This window comes from Urocampus carinirostris, chromosome 16, assembly GCF_059441175.1.
Source record: "Urocampus carinirostris isolate Australia breed hairy pipefish chromosome 16, RoL_Ucar_1.0, whole genome shotgun sequence".
Taxonomy (NCBI): Eukaryota; Metazoa; Chordata; class Actinopteri; order Syngnathiformes; family Syngnathidae; genus Urocampus; species Urocampus carinirostris.
This window is the reverse complement of record NC_142364.1, coordinates 20186337-20199574: the sequence shown is the minus strand read 5'-3', so window position 1 is coordinate 20199574 and position 13238 is coordinate 20186337.

Genomic DNA, 13238 nt, shown 5'->3' with positions numbered 1-13238 from the left:
GATTATTTGTAACATAGAAGACAGAGAAATACACAATTAACTAAAAACGATTAGATTTGACATTTCCCCCCTGTTGTGGATTTCGAAGGATATCAGTGATAATACCAGAGATTTTCAAGTTAACACATTAAGAAAAACAACAGGTTAGTAGTTTCGTGGAGGGGCGAAAAACCTTCGTAAAGGAGAAAAATTCCCCTCCTCCCACCTCATTTCCGTGAGGTCGAGAGTGTTTCTTATACTAGAAAACGTAGTAGTGAGCGATGGTTAACTATAAGAATCACAGATAAAACGAACAAAGGCCATAATACAAAAAACACAAAACAAAAAACCCTGCCTGTGCGTTGGTCTCCACAGGGCCTGAATGACTTGGTGAGCGGGACTCGATTAGCTTACCCACTCAGATGTTCGCGTGTGCAATAGAGAGGTTTCCCTTTGTTGGTAGGGATAAGTTCTTTTAGACAATGTTGTCTAAGTCCATTTAAATATGGTGTATGGGAATTGATACCAATAAAACAAAGCAGTCCGCAAAGTCCAAAATTTTCAACGTTACGCAAGAAGAAATTGTACCTTATCTTATTTCCTCCCTTAGTTGTTAGAATTCTCATTTTGGTACTTTTACGACCATTTCTCTAGATATCATTGTAAAATCTGATGCCTATTCTTTCGGAAGAATAGATTAAGGCATTATTGGCAGCTTTTGATGCAGTTTTTCATGAGCATGAGCACCGTAAGAATCCCCACACCTTTTATTACTAGCAAAATGTATATGGTCTTTAACGGTAGGACTTCTTTCCAACACTGCCGAAATGACGAACATAGATGGCTGAAGTTGAGCGAGAGGTCTCAGCACCAGCATGTTCCCATTTTAGAGAACTGGATCTCTGGATAACTCCATGGCCCCCGGGGCCTTTGAGCGGCACAGTGACCTGCTGGGTCGGGGCCACATGGCCATGAATAGACACCGGGCAATCGCCACCTTTGCGTCGCTCCAGTTTGGTGAGGGTTATCGTTGAAGAACTCGATGACGAAGGCCTGCTGGCTCGGGCGCTCGGGTGGACCCTGCTTGGAGGGGTCTGTGAAGGGGGATGAGATCTGAGGGGGGCTTTGGCACGGGGGGCATTTTCTCTGTCCTTTGAGCGCCGGGTCCTCAGTCACTCTGAGTTCCGTCGTCATGGTGATGGCCTCCTGGCGTGATGATGTGTCGCTTGTAGATGAGATGACACCATCCAGTTGTCCACATTGGATTGCTCCTCTTTTCGGATCTGGCAAGTTAGCTTCTTCCCCGAGATGACAACAGCCTCCTGCGTCGAGGCGGACGTGTGTGGAGACACAGTTGATGGCGCGAGTCCTGACAGCTGCCCTTGGGAAGAAAAGTTAGGTTTGAAGCTCCCTGGACAGACAAAACTCAGTCATCTGTTCAGCAGGGGTCACCATCCCCTGTATGGATGAGAGAAGCATAATGAATATCATAGAACTGAATATTCAGGGAAAGCTATAGATAGGAAAAAGGATAGTCAGGACTTAATTAAAAAAAAAAAATTTTTATTAATAGAATGTGCTATTCTATTTCTTCCCCCCCCTGTTGAGACTTCATGGCTCAAAAGTAATTAAAAAAAATCATTTATAGATTTGTATATTTTCTCAAGTTGTCTTTATATTTATTTTAAGTGAAAATCAAAATCCCCACTATAAGATGCCCTATCCATTTTGAGCGTTCTATCCCAAAATGCTAACTCGAAGATAAACAATTTGTTTTTTAAATTGTCAGTTCTAAATTTCAAATTTTGCTTTTTCACTAAAACTAGTCACTGAATCAGTCTAACCATCATCCTTGTCAGAATCATTTACCTTGATTTGAGTTTTTGAGTGTTCTCTTTTGTAGATTGATCACATTTGAGAAAAAAATTTGTATGCACCTTTTATTTGCATTTTCTTTTGATTTTCAATGTGTTATTTTGCTGTTGGCCATTCCCCTCGAGGCAGATGACCAGGATAGATTGTTAAATTATCAATTTAACCCAAGAAAAGACGTTTCTATTGTTATGATTCACCCTTTGTTTTGCCTTTTGTAAAAATCATAACCTATGTATTATCTTTTCAGTAAGTAAATTTGTTCAAAATAACAGTATTTTGCAAAGAAAGCAGGTAATTCACGCTCAAAGTGAATGATTTTGCCAAAAATGAAAAATACCATCCCAAAATGTTCTCAATGTGGGCGATTTTCTAATGGTGTATGGTTATTTAAATCGATTTTTGTTGATCAATTTGATAAACATTGTAAATTTGTTATATTACAACATTTCTTTTGTGTAATATTTTTCTATTCGTCCAAATTTCGTAATTTGAATCTCAAAAAAACGTTATATGGAGAGCATATTCAGAAGACAATTTTTCATCAATTTCGGAAAAAACGAGGTTTTAACTTATTTTTTACTGAATGTCTCAATTCTTCCCCCCTGAGTTAAAACCTAAGTTCACAATCTTTGAATAGTAGTGAAATCAAATTTATAAATTTGCAAGATTAATTTATCAATCTTCCTCAAATACATTTACACTTTGTATTAACAAGACTCTATAAAACTTCAAGCAGACGTGTTCTTGAATGTTGTTGCCTTTCAGTCTTTTGATTTGCTTATTCCACATTTCATTCACCAGTTGAATGTTGCTTTTGGCCCATCAAAAATAGTTTTTCAAAAATGTGTCCATGTCAAACACAAAATGACTTTATTGACTTTTCTGTCAGTTCCACTGGCAACGACTGCAGGAATCTCCTGTTAGCTGTCTGAAAAGCAGCTGGGATGTGCCCCCAACACTCCCATGATGTCGTTGTTGAGCGTAGTTGGGATGTGCTCCATCTCACTCCCTTGGCCTCGCTGTTGATAAGCATCGCAAAAATGCATGACTGATGTCTTTGGCTCTTTCAGCAAATGATTTTTGTCCATGATTTCTTTTTGACAGGGTGGTATGTCCTTTGAAGAGTAAATGGACTTTCAAAAAGAGTCTTTTGGTGGAATTCAGACACTTAAGAGTCTCGTTAATTCCATTGTGCTTATGTAGTGGGATTTTTTAATAAATTGGCCGCATTATTCAATGTCTTAAAATTTTCTCTAAATTTAAGTACTAGTAGACATTATCTTGGTTTAATCAATTTATATCCATTTATTTCCCATGCACTTATTCTTAAATTAGCCCGATATGTCTCGAAATCAACTAATCCGTTATCCTCTTCAAAATTGATCAGTTTCTCATTGTGTTCTAAAAATGCTCTTCCATAGAAACCGTTTCCTTTCAACTTAATCAAAAGTCAGTATTTGTTGCACATTTGTTTACCACTTGTCAATTGTAACACTCATTCTAAAAAAATTCAGTGTGTAATCAATTGTCCTCCCAATTTCCTTTGGGCTAAATTTGTCAAAATTCCAAATTCTCACACTAAATATCAAAAATCTCAAAAGATCTGAAAAAAAAATTTCTCAAAAATGCCAAATCGAACTTAATGTCATAAGTTTTCTAATTGTATTTTGTTCTCTCTGTAATCATAATCAATCTTTTGTTATTGATCCAATATAGAGCCATACATACTTGTCCCTTATGAATTATCTTGTTGAGTGTATCTATTTTGTTTATTCATTATCTTTTATTTTGCGCAACAATCTTCGTTTCTACGCACTAGTCTTCGTTCTAAGTATCCTTTCGAGGTGATTAAAGCTAAACAAATTAACGATATGGTCCAACTATTGCTACTTGTTTCTCTTTTTCCTGTTTAAAAGAAAAAAAAATAGATTCAGTGACTGAAATAGCTTCAGCTACGTTATTAATGATTTCTAGTCTCCAATTCTTCTTTTCTGTGTTAATTTGTCGTCATTTTCAAACTTCTTTCAAAATTTTGATTATTTGAAATGGTTCAAATGACCTATTTAGAGTAATCTATTATTGAATACGAGAACAACCAAGGAAATAACCTTCACATATTACGCCTCTTGAATTTGTCCATTTACGAACGAGAAGATGAACACTAAAATTATGGACGTTTTTTCCGTTCATCTTCATTGCTTTTTTCGTCCCTGCTTTATCAGGAGCAAAACTACATGTCTTAAAGTTATTACCCTTTGCTATTCGCATCTTCAACAAGAAATGATTAGTTCTGTTACTCAAATATTCTTTTTAAACTATTCTGTATAGTTATCTTGTATTATACACTCATTGTTTTCATTTCCCCACGTCATTTATGCTGGGGACGCAACTTTTTCCCTTAAATTGTCATTATCATTTAGTTACTCTTTAACAAAGATTTATCGCATTAAAACCTAATCGTTATTTTGTTATTTTCTGTACGAGTTTTTGTTAAACGAGTTTTATTTTCCTGCACGCCGATCTTAGCTAACGAGATCTCATCGCTTCGAGATTACGTCATTGTTGTTGGTAATTCTTGTCGCGCGAAGGTCAGTCTTTTTATTAGACAAACGGCTTTTTTCCTTGTTCAATGCATCAAAGAGAGCTTGCTTTTACGGCTCATTTGGTTTGATGATTGATGTCACCAATTATGTACTATTAAGATGTTAAAGAGAGAGTACAGAAAGCAGAAAAGTGGAAAAAAAAGACAAGCCTGTTATTTACAATTACCATCAACAAATGCAGAAAATAAATTAATAATTCAATGATCAAAACTGAAAAAATACGCAGATATCTACTATATTTGTCACCCAGGGGTCATCAGTAATTGATTTTTGGAAAAAAATCAATATCCAAGTGCGAAAAAATTAAAATTAATTTTTGGGGTTTTTTTCTTTTTCGGCAAGGCCAATTAATGGGTATTTATTGGATTTCTAGCCATTAATTAGTAATTTAATGGCATACTAGCCGTGTCAATATGGCCGAACAAACTGATCCCTCTAATCTAATCTAACCATTTTTTCCTTCGGTCCCATAACCGTGCGAAGATTACAATCAATACAGCGTAGTAGTAGTGGTGGTGTACAACGTGTGCGTATGTACATCCACGACGTACGTGCTTGAGGCAAAACGTGAGCCAATCAACAAGCCCGATTTTGTCCCGACCAATAAAAAGCTGCTGTGCAACCACACTACGTACGTACAGCTACAATTCCATTAATTTTCCGCAATTAATGGCATTAATTTTTCACCAATCATTCATTGCTGACCCCTGTTGTCACCGATTCATAAGTTCGATCTTCGTATCACTAAATTTCAGGGTTATTAGATCTCTGCCAAGATCTATAAATCTTTTAGCAAGCTAGTACAGGAAATTCAAAATCCCTATCATATCATCATTATTGATAGTTCAGTATTAAAATTGTTTCATATATATATATATAATATATGTGTGTGTGCAGCACGGTGGCGCATTGGCCAGCACGTGTGCTGCATTACTAAGGACCTGGGAACAGGTGTGTGTGTTCCAAGTCAGCCACTGGCTCTTGTGCGGAGCCTGCATGATCTCATCGTTTCAGTCCGGCTATCCGGATCACTTACCTCATTCAAGAACATGCATTTCAGGTGGACTGACTGGTCCAAAGCTTCCCTACGTGTGAATAAGCTAGTGAATTGTCTATCTTTGTGTGCCCTGCAATTGGCTTGCAACCAGTTCAGGGTGTCCTCCAATCGCTGCTCGACGGTCGCTGTGATGGACTCCAACATTCTTGATACCCCATTGAGGACAAGCGGTGTAGCTGATGGGATGAGATCTACGCGTCATAGTTATGGTTCATACCGGCCGAATATGAACACAAAACTTTTCTGGTTCTCACCTGTAACACCTTTATTGATGACATATTCCTTTAATATCATAAAAATTTTTCACTTACCATTGCTCATCACATGTAATATCTTCATCATCATTAATAGTGCTACCTTTCGCTGATCGCTCTTCCTTCCATTTTCTCCTCAGCGAGTTGTTGAGTCCAAATGAGACAAGAACCGAAATTCTAGAACTCAAAACATTGTTAGTGCAACACTTTTACTGTAAAATCAAACTTTACCTTAGATACTTTGCAGTGTTTTCACGATAGTTCCCTAACAATATTCTAGTCTATAATATTTCCCATTAGGGCAACAAAATAGTGTAGTGTTCGATATTATATCTATGTTCATTTGGCTTCAATTAGATTTGCATCATTTAAATATTTTCCGTTAATTTGTATAGCTCATCTATAATAATACTGTCACATGTTTTGCACAATGCTGACAAATTTTTTACACTATGATGACTATTCACCAAATGCATATTACACAAACCTCAACTGCATGCAACGTCTTACACGCAATTAATTTTTGTGTAAATATTGTATCAATTATAACTATAACCTTACCTTCTCTGCTCCTTTATCTTACTTTGTAGATGGAGTGTAATGCCAATTTTCATTGTCAGTCACAATATGTTAACCCATTTTGTAACTATGTCGGTAAAGGTATATTCTTATTATAAATGGTTTGCATATATATAGTGTTTTTCAAGACTGTGAGGAACTCCAAAAACACTAATGTGATGTTTTTCATACTTTTGTCTCAAGTTTTTCATATCCAATTTTCAGCGAATTATTTTTTTCTTTAAATAACTTTTCCCTTTTACATTCCTTCTTCCTCTTACTTGTATTCCACTTGCTCTTTCCCTTAACGATTCACTTTCTTTACCCTTTTTTTTTTTTACTTCCTTTTACCAACTCTTATCTACTTGCAATATCCTTCTTTTCTCGCTCTGATCAGTCCACATCTTGTGTCTCTTCCTTTCCTCATCTTTTCGTGAACTAATTCAGCCTTCAATCTAATCTTCGTGCCTACTTCCTTTAAAACCTTTTTTCAGAACTTCGAACTTTTACTGTCCATCTAATGAAATGAAATGCATTTATAAAGCGCTTTTCAAGTCTAGACTCCCCAAAGCGCTTTACATTGTGCTTCACATTTCCCAATAGCGGCCGTGCAGCCATGAAAGGCGCTAACCTGCTTATTGGGGGTATTAGGGGTTCAGTGTCTTACCCAAAGACACTTCGACATGTAACACAGAGGAGCCAGGATTCGAACTGCGATCTCTTGATCCCAAGACGAGTCCTCTACCTCCTGAGCCACTGCCGCCCCATCTAACAACTTCCTTACATGCTTTGCCAACAATACATTCCCTACATAACACTTTTCAGGTTACCAGCCTAAATGATAAAAATGACGTGTATTGATCTACGAGTCATTTTATCATTTTTATTCCCCTCAATGAATTTTCTCTCCATATTCATTGAAAATAATTATTCGCTCTATTTCGATAATTTTGTACAAAACACCTTTTATCTCTATTGGTCTGACCCATTTTCTTCCTTTAACTAAAAAGAGAAAAACAAAAATACAACAACCCTGGTTTTATAAAAAGAAAAAATTCATCGAATAAAAAATTTTTTTTTTATTGTATTAATTTGGCAATAACTTCCCCCGTCTTTGCAGTCCTTAATTTTCTAATTTAGAACTGAAAACCGGAATATTCTATCTTTATTTTTGTTATTGTATCTTTGGTAAGTGTTATTCTGGCATTAACTTCTTTTAACGCATCTAAAATAACTCAAACATAAGTTTTCTAAACTTAGCACACCTAAATTTATCGTTTTCCAATTGAAAAAACAAAAAAAAATTTCGGACCGAAAAAAAAATATTTTTTGGAACCCCTTAAGCCCGCAGGCGTTATGTTGAACACCCTTAGCGTCAAACGCCGATTTCCCAAAAAACGAACGTTTTCGATTCCTAACGCAGTGCTCTCTCGGTTCCACCCAAAAACAACATATTTTAAACGGTCTTACTGTTAAAAAACGACGTTTCTCTCGTTGCAATGTGCGCTTCGCTTCCCTTTTTTTTTTCTTTTGAAAATGCGGGCGCTTTCTCGTTTGCGGCACTTTTCTTCGTATTTTTCCATTTTTCTTTTCTTTTCAGTTACGTGGGCCGATTAAAAACTAGTACAAACAAACATAAAACAAGAAAAAAAGAATACAGGAAAGACTACAAACATTTACACATTGAACAAACATAAAACATTTGACAAGACAGAGTGGGCCCACACAAAAAAATTAATTTAATTTTAAACCGTGTACACTTTTTAATTAAGCCATGCAGTTTACTTAAACTTTATTTTATATGACCACAGAGGGATCTGGTCCTTTGTTTCCCGACAAAGCGACCATGGAAAAAAGTTGGAGGGTCGTTTCTGTACCCCTCCTCCGTATTTTTTTTTTTTAACATTTTTATTTTTTCTCTTTTTTCCATATCGTCCCAAACATGGGTTAGCATTGACATTTCCCGTCCCGAGGCAATCATCCACCCGTCTCAAACAAAAAGTTTGAGTATTTAAAATACTTCGTATTTTATTCTGATGCCTTATGGGTATTTACTTAGCTAAGGTTTGTAATGGCTTCTCAAAAGCCCACATATGGCGCCCGTCTAACACTACGATCGCTCTTCTGGGTCATATTCTATTTTATCTTTCTATAAAAATGGCTTCGTTCTTAAAATTATTCCAAATTTTATATTAAAATGCATCTCTTACCGACCACTTCATCCTGGTTCGTTGACGATGCCGCTGAGTTTGAAGTTGATCTCGAGAAAAAAAGTTTCCTTTGTTCTAGACCACGTGGTAAACTGGATTGGTTTTTTTTTTTTTCGTTTTCAACTTCAAAATACTACTTATCGTCCCGGTTTCGGCATCAAAAATGTTAGGGTTAATATTTTCGTAGGTTAACCCCAAGTGATCAATAAGAGAGGCAAAATGTAGTTTTAGAATTTATTCACTGCGCAGTGAGGTAGACGAATACAAAAGGTCCTAGCGTCTCACGTGTTTCTCGTGGTGCAACCCGGTTTTGTTCAAAACGTGCGCATGCGCAGAAAGTATCAATGACGTCACACATACGTTTCCGGTTCAAAGTTCGCCCATAGATAGCAATTACAAACGATGTCATAGCTTTCGGTACAAAACAGCAGAAAAACGAGTTGTAATATAAGTCAAGCACATCAGGATTATTTGTAACATAGAAGACAGAGAAATACACAATTAACTAAAAACGATTAGATTTGACAACCAGTAGGCCGGACCTGCAGCCTTGCATGCCTTCTTTCCCGACGCTGCCTCAGTCGCTTCCTTAACCCAATTTTGGTTCATTGGGCACCTGCTGGTGATCACCCTTAATTGGCACTCTTATGACTTTAATTAATTAATTTTTAATGTAACAAGCATCTAAATGCTAGCTGTAGCTGATTAGTTGCAGTTTGTTTTGGGTTGTTGGACTAATGCGCTTGTCCGTCACGACTAAAAGAATACACCGGTCTATCAGAGTCACACACATAGACAGTCACCACCACCCAATTCAGAAAGCCCTCCTCAACCTATTTGCTGTGTGCTGTCTCAGAACACAATGCACGATACGTTGACATCAATGACAAGAAAATGTTATTCAAAACCCACGAAGCAGTGAACCAGTGATAACTGAATAGCAAAGTAGTGAGGGGTATCTGTACTCAGAAATGTATGGCGGGCCGGATTGAATCATCCAACAGGCTGAGTGTGACCCGCACGCCTTATGTTTGACATGGCTGATCTAAGGTAAAGCACCAGGTCCCTCAACCCTTGGATGGGTAAAAAATGATGCCACTGGTTGTTATTCTTCAAAATCTTTAAAAACCTTAATTTTCAACCTCCACTCATTGAAGAGCGTATGTACTTGTAGGTCATGCATACAAGATGATGCCCCCCATGAGAAGGAGTCAGATGGAAATTCCATGGAGAGAAAGACATTCCATGGGATGCACTGCCAAAATTTCGAAGAAGTGGTCGACTTTTAGAAAAAAAAACATCTCGTAGAAGAAAAGAGGAGACCTGCAAGACAGCATAAATGTTTTTTTTATGGCAAAAAGATCAATGGAACCAGGACCCCAAATGTAAGGCTTTAGCAGGGGGGCCTCCAACATGGTGCCCATGGCTGTGTCATTGTGATTTGTTAAGAAAAAATATGTTTTTAAGTTGTTGACTGCGTCTATTTAACCCTACTCCCAACAATTAACAGGGTAATAAAATAGTAACAACATAGTAATAACATTAGTTGTCAATTTAGAAATGCATATCAAACTGGGTGCCCATTGCGCCGATTAGTAACAAAAAGTAGCTTTCGGCTTGAAAAAGATTGAAGACCCTTGCTTTACCAGCCTCCTGGAAGAGTGCAATTATGTCAACAGTTTTGTCTCACACTCCAAGGACTCCGTCAGAGGACCCGAGCATGGAGGACAAACTTCCCCTGGCGATCTTTTTAACAGCAGAATGTTTTGTATTAAATCTATGAGCAGGGTAGATAGATAGACAAAGTGTCGCGTAGTGATGACGTCACGTCGCGCTGTCCCGGCGTCGATCGAAGGCGACGCGTCACGTCGAGCTCTCATAATTTTCTTCATTTTATCGCTTTTCTTTATCTCTACAACGTACTCTATCGTGCAATATTCTATAGAGGAACTACTGTTACTACGCCCTGTGTATATTACACTTTTTAACCCCCCACTTTTATCAGATATTGACAATTTTAATGCTGAAATTAGGAACGAGAGTCGTCGGGTTCGAACCCGTAAACGGGGAAGAAGAGGTGGATTATTGGTAAAAGCCAGAAGAAGAAATGGGACGTACTCCTATACCTAGTATAGTGCTTGCTAACGTTCAGAGGCTTTATAACAAAACTGATTACTTGTTTATGAGGATACATACCCAGAAAGATTTCCGTGATTGCAACATGCTTTGTTTTTCTGAAACTTGGCTAAAACCATCACATCCTGATTCCTTAGTCCAGCTGCTGGGATTTACGATTTTCCGTCAGGATCGGGACACAGATATCACAGGTAAATCCCGAGGAGGTGGAGTGTGTTTTTGGTGAACGACAGCTAGTTTACGAATGCTCGGATTATATCCAGTGGATGTTCCGCTGATTTAGAATACGTGACCATTAAATGCAGGCCTTTCTATCTTCCTCGTGATTTCTCACCAGTGACCCTCACCGCTGTATATATCCACCCCAGGGCCGACGTCGATGTCGCACTAAAAGGATTAGCAAGCACTATATCCAAGTACGAAAACAAGGATCCCAACACCCTATCCATAGTATTAGGTGATTTCAACCAGGCCAATCTTCGTTCCGTACTACCAAACCATAAACAACAAGTCACATGCCCAACCCGTGGTGACAAGATCCTCGACCACTGTTACTGTCCAGTGAAGCAGGCGTACAAATCTGTCAACCGGTCAAGTCTGGGGAATTCTGATCACTCCACGGTACTACTATCTTCTCAAAATTTTCATTATCATGGACGTGAGTGCTATGGGTCTATAATCGTTCAAACATGAGACATTGTTCTTCTTCGGGACCGGTACAATTGTAGCGCGCTTCCAACACGAGGGTACAGTAGCAGAACTCAAAGACCAATTGAAAATACCAGTAAAGACTGGGGCAAGTTGAGAAGCACACTCTTTGAGAAGGCGGGGTGAGAGTTTATCGGGGCCTGGTGATTTTCTCTCTTTCAACCTCCCGAAATCACGTCTGACCTCCTCTTAACTGATGATCAAAGGATTGTCGTCCTCGGTCACCGGGGCTGTCACTGGAGTACTACTATTGTCCTTGTCAAATCGGGCATAAAAGTCATTGAGCTGATCAGGTAGAGTAGCGTCCACATTACCAATAGTCTTCTTTGGTCTTTTGTACTGAGTTATGAGCTTCAAGTTTTACCATAGAGCACTGGAGTCCTGAGTGTTGAATTGTACCTCTACCCTACCGCGGAATGAACGATTGGCGGCCTTAACACCCTTTGTCAACGCTGATTTCGCTTGGCGGTAAGCGTCAGGGTCCGAGTCCTTGTGTCGATCAACGATCAATTTCCGGATGGACTTGTTGAACCATGGTTTTGAATTGGAGTACTGAGTTTTGGACGTAGTAGGTAGACAAAGCTCCTGGCAGAAACGTACGTAATCCGACACCGTGTCCGTGTATTCGTTGATGTCATTCCCGTGTTTTAGTACTTCCCAGTTCGTGCACTCCAAACATCCATGCAGTTTATCCACATCATCAGTTCGTGCACTCCAAACATCCATGCAGTTTATCCACATCATCTGGTGACCAGGTCAGATGGGTACGTTTGGTAGGTGGAACTTGCTTGAGCTGTTGTTTGTAGGCGGGTATGTCATGAAGTCCTTTCTACCATCGAATCTAGATCTAGACAAATTCGCATATCGTGCTAATAGAAGTGTAAATGATGCCATTTCAATTTGTATTCATAAGATTCTAAGTCATCTTGAGCATAGGAATTCATACGTTAGGGTTTTATTCATAGATTTTAATTCGGCTTTTAACACTATAATTCCTTCTAAACTGCATTTTAAACTTCTTCATGACCTCAATTTTCCTGTTTTACTATCAAATTGGATTTTAGATTTCCTTCTCAATAGAGAACAGTCCGTTCGCATTGGTGAGAAAAATTCATGTTCTATTGTCCTCAACACTGGTACGCCTCAGGGCTGTCCATTGTCTCCAACTTTGTTTTCCCTATTCACACATGATTGTCAACCCAATTCTGACCATTCACTATTACAAGACCTACTTTTTTGAAATACAAAATAGTTTTGAGTTTGTACAGTCAACAGCAGAGACTGCTATTTTTTTAACACACGCCTTAGAACTATTCGCCCAATTGCAAAACCTTCGGAGCGAGCCTATTATGAATACTGGGCCTTGTTTGTTTTCTGAGACTCTACTGCACCCACTGGTAGCTTGTTTGGCATGTAACAACAAAAAATATACTAAAACCTGAGATTTTCTGGTTACTCACATTGCACTGCTATTATTTTGAACAGCACTGTATATTGCTCTGGTTTGGGATTTGAGACCATATTCTTAGATACAATAAGTGTAAAATTATTTAATCACCCTGAAGAAACTTGAGAAGGGACTGCACAATACACAAAGAGGTAAGTATTAGTTTCAGGAGCGAGCAGCAGCAAGTCAACTGCAGGAGAGAGAGTGGGAAAGGTGAGAGGAGAGAGAGTGGGAAAGGTGAGATGGCACAACATTCATTTGGACAGGTAACTTAAAATTAGTTTTACCTGGTTATATCAGTATCAGAAATTATTTTCCCCCCATTTTATTAACACTCCACTTATTGAAACATGAATATTTTGTTTGTTTGTTTGTTTGTACATGATTCAATTGTTTGTTTGTTTGTACATG